The sequence below is a fragment of the Henckelia pumila genome, chromosome 1 (assembly GCF_033568475.1).
Source record: "Henckelia pumila isolate YLH828 chromosome 1, ASM3356847v2, whole genome shotgun sequence".
NCBI lineage: Eukaryota > Viridiplantae > Streptophyta > Magnoliopsida > Lamiales > Gesneriaceae > Henckelia > Henckelia pumila.
The window spans coordinates 56,800,975-56,805,272 of record NC_133120.1 but is presented as its reverse complement, the minus strand read 5'-3'; the positions used below and the strand labels follow the sequence as shown (position 1 = coordinate 56,805,272).

Sequence of the window (4,298 nt, the reverse complement as noted above, 5' to 3'; positions counted from 1 at the left end):
TGATCATACGAAAAATTTTCATTTATTGTTATTTCATTACGAGATGATTCAGAAATTATTCTTGATAAATGATCCGCTACAACATTTTTTGTTTCTTCTTCAAGTTTACTGTTTTCTTCAAATAATTTTGATTCAAAAATATTTTCCGAATCAAAATTTTTCACCAAACAAACATCAGATTGTTGATTTAAGTTTTCTTGTTGACATTCTTCCACGATAGTTTCTATTGCATTATCATCTTTATCTTTAGTAATAATTGGTTGTTTACTTAAATTGAACACATTAAGTTCCAAAGTCATGTTTTCAAAAGATAATTTCATTATTCCATTTCGAAAATTAATTAAAGCATTTGAAGTTGCTAGAAATGGACGTCCCAATATTATTGGAATTTCATTATGAACTTCTATTGGTTGTGTATCCAAGACAATAAAATCCACAGGATATATGAATTTATCGACTTTAACTAATACATCTTCTACGATACCTCTAGTTATTTTAACTGACCTATCGGCTAGTAAAAGAGTAACAGATGTAGGTTTTAAATCTCCCAATTTAAGTTTTTCATAAACTGAATAAGGAAGTAAATTCACACTTGCTCCCAAATCTAACAAAGCTTTTTTAATTTTATTTTTTCCAATAATACATGAAATTGTTGGAATACCTGGATCTTTATATTTCAAAGTAGAATTATTTTGAATAATAGAACTTACTTGTTCAGTTAAGAATGCTTTCTTCTTTACATGCAATTGTCTTTTCACATTACATTAATCTTTTAAATACTTTGCATAAGATGGCACTTGTTTAATAGTATCTAATAATGGAATATTTATTTTTACTTGATTAAAAACTTCATAAATATCATAATAATTTTTTTGTTTTTTATTATTAACTAATGCATGAGGAAAAGGAACATGTTTATTTGACTCACATATTACTTTAGATAATTTATCATCAACTTTCTTATTATTAGGAACCAAAGCATCATCTTTCTCAAAAGTATCAGGATTTGAATCCTTACTCTTTGAGTTTAATTGATCTTTGTTTTCATCACTATATGGATCATTAACTATTTTACCACTTCTAAGAATAATAACAGCTTTTACTTGATCAAATTTTTTTTTTGATTTTTAGGATTAGGTTGTGGTTGAGATGTAAATTTTCCTTTTTCATGAATATTAAGTGCAGATGCAAATTTTGCAAGAGTTTCTTTCAAATCATTCGTAGATTGAATGTTTTGAATATTGATAGACTCTTGCTTTTGAATGTATGCGTGAATTTCATCTTCAAAATGTTTTCTTGGAGGTGGGATATAAGGAGCATAACATTGATGATTTAGGTTATTTTGAAAAGGTTGTTGTGAAAGTTGTGCATTATTATCGTTCCTCCAACTAAAATTAGGATGATTTCTCCAACCAGGATTATATGTTTGTGAAAAAGGATCTAATGTTGGTTTTTTAAAATTTTTTACATAAATGGCTTGTTCATGGAGAGATTCTTTAAATGAAGGCAAAGTAGGACAATTTTTTGTAAGATGATCATGTGTATCACATATATGACAAACAATTTATTGAACACTTTTTAATGGTCACTCTTTTTCATTTCTAATGACTCAATGTTTCTTGATAAAGATGCAAGTTTGGCTTGAATATCTACATCATCTTTAAGATGGTAAATACCAACCCCATTTGTTGAATTATTGGTTTTACTTGGTGTTTCAATTGAGCCTATATTATCCCAATTTTGAGCATTTTCTGCTAATGACTCCAAATATTCCATAGCTTCATTTGGGTTTATATCTTCAAAAGTTCCATTACACATGAATTCTATCATTTGTCTATCTTTAGGTATTAAACCTTCATAAAAGTGAGAAACTATCCTCCATATTTCAAAACCATGATGTGGGCATGTATTAAGTAACTCTTTATATCTATCCCAACATTGATAAAATGTTTCCCCCTTGTTTTTGAGAAAAAGTTGTAATTTGTCTTTTAAAAGAGTTTGTTCTATGGGAAGGAAAAAACTTTTTTAGAAATTGCTGTTGCATTTCTTCCCATGATCTTATTGAACTTGATCTCAAATTTTGCAACCATGTTTTAGCTTTATCTTTTAAAGAAAAAGGAAAAAGCTTTAATCGAACAATATCCATGCTACAATTTTGATCATTATAAGTGTTGCAAACCTCCTCAAATTCTCTTAAATGCAAATATGGATTTTCAAAATCTAGGCCATGAAAATTTGGTAAAAGTTGAATAATTTGAGGTTTAAAATTGAAATTAGATGCATCGGGAGGATAAACTAAACAAGATGGTGTACTAGTTCTTATTGGATTCATATGGTTCCTAAGTGTTCTTGGTTGTTCATGTTCATGTTCTTGATTATTATTATTATAATCATCTTGATTATTAGAATTATCCTCCATGTTTAAAATATTTTCAAATACTCGAACAAGTTTACCACATTGTTTACGACTCCAAACAATCATACAACAACATACTATTTACATAAATAACATAAATAAAAAAAATTAAACTTAATTTATACCTCCCAGGCAACGGCGCCAAAAACTTTCTACAACTTAAATTGTAATTCACCCAAGTGTAGGTTGTCTGCAAGTAATATACTCGTGAGTACGAGATCGATCCACGGAGAGGATGATGTAAGTTTAATTTTAGCAATGATATATTATAGATGGAAATATTATTATAAAACTTCAAATACACAAATTATAAAATTGTCAAGACTTCAAAGGTTCATTGTTGGTTTATTTAAGATTGCTTAACAAAAATAAATAAAAAAAACTAAAATAAGAATAAACATAAAAGAACAATGAAATATTTAAACAAATATATCATATAATATAGTTCCCACTATATTAAATTCAGATTAACCGATATTTAATACATGGTACCCATAATATATATATAAATGCATAAATATAAACATAAAAGAACAATTAAATATTTAAACAAATATATCATATAATATAGTTCCCACTATATTAATATCAGATTAACCGATAATTAATATATGGTACCCATAATATATATATAAGTGCATAAATATAAATTTACATAAAAGTAAATGTTAGATCAAATCACCATATTTCATTTAGAACAACCGGCAGAGCCACTCTATCGTCTAAATAAAATATATGATTTTTTATGTTAGATGCGATAAAGTAAATGTTAGTTGCGGAAATGTAAATGTTAGTTGTGGAAAGTAAATGTTAATTGCGAAAAGTAAATGTTAGTTGCGATAAAGTAAATGTTAGTTGCGAGTAAGTAAATGTTAGATCAAATCACAATACAATATTTAGAACAACCGGCAGAGCCACGCTATTGTCTAAATAATATATATGACTTTATTATAAATTGATACATATATTTATAGTATATAATTATTGTAGTATTTATTGTATCATATTAGACAACAAATCAAGGTAACCACATTCAAGGTACCAAGTATTTGATGTAAATAGATAACAATAAATCATCCAAATTATACCTACAAATAAAGATCAATTAGTAAAACAAAATAAAAAATAGAAAAAGAAAGAATATACAAAATATAAAAAATCTTACTTGACCAACAATGAAACTTTTTCACCTTGACATAAAAGTATTTAGCTTGCCATGAACATAAGACTCAAGAGTAAGGATAAAAGAAATTTCATACTTAAACTTGGAGAAATATGCACACTCAAACTCTTATTATTACACACACAATATTTATTTTACAAGTGAGGAATTTCTCTACACTTTTGCACACTACAAAGCTTATACAACACATCTATTTATAGGTCAAATGAGAGCAAGAGTTCAAGGCTCATTAAATGTGGAATAGTAAAGTTGGTGGGTGCTTGTCTCAATGTCAATACCATAACCCAACTTTAATTGGCATGTTTGATGTCTTAGACCACCGATTCAGTCTTTCTATTCAACATAGAACACGTAGGATATTTTGGGTAGATGTGTTTGGACATATAATTCACCTCTTTTGGGTAAAAGGTGAAATAGTTATGATATTTTTATTACAAGCTGGTCATAGTAAAAGTAAATTTGTCTCCATTTTGATGTTTGATTATTTTGATCATCTTAATGAAGTTTTTGGAATCTCTTGTCTTCTACAAAGTTGAAGATGTCTATTTTGTGATTCTACAGGATTTGATATTACTCCAATATGACCTTTGTAGCTTGAGTAATTTTATTTTTACCAAACCTACGCAAAACATAAAATACAACTTTTTTAGTAAAATATTTAAATATAAACACATAACACTAAAATAATACAACTTCATA

General features: G+C 27.3%; 1 non-coding gene across 1 annotated transcript; it reads left to right on the top strand.

Annotated features, from left to right (window-relative positions):
- The first annotated feature begins 1,888 nt into the window (after positions 1-1,888).
- On the top strand, positions 1,889-2,000 carry LOC140876531 (small nucleolar RNA R71). The gene has a single exon (XR_012148836.1). It is a non-coding gene; the product is annotated as a small nucleolar RNA R71 (small nucleolar RNA).
- The last annotated feature ends 2,298 nt before the right edge of the window (positions 2,001-4,298 follow it).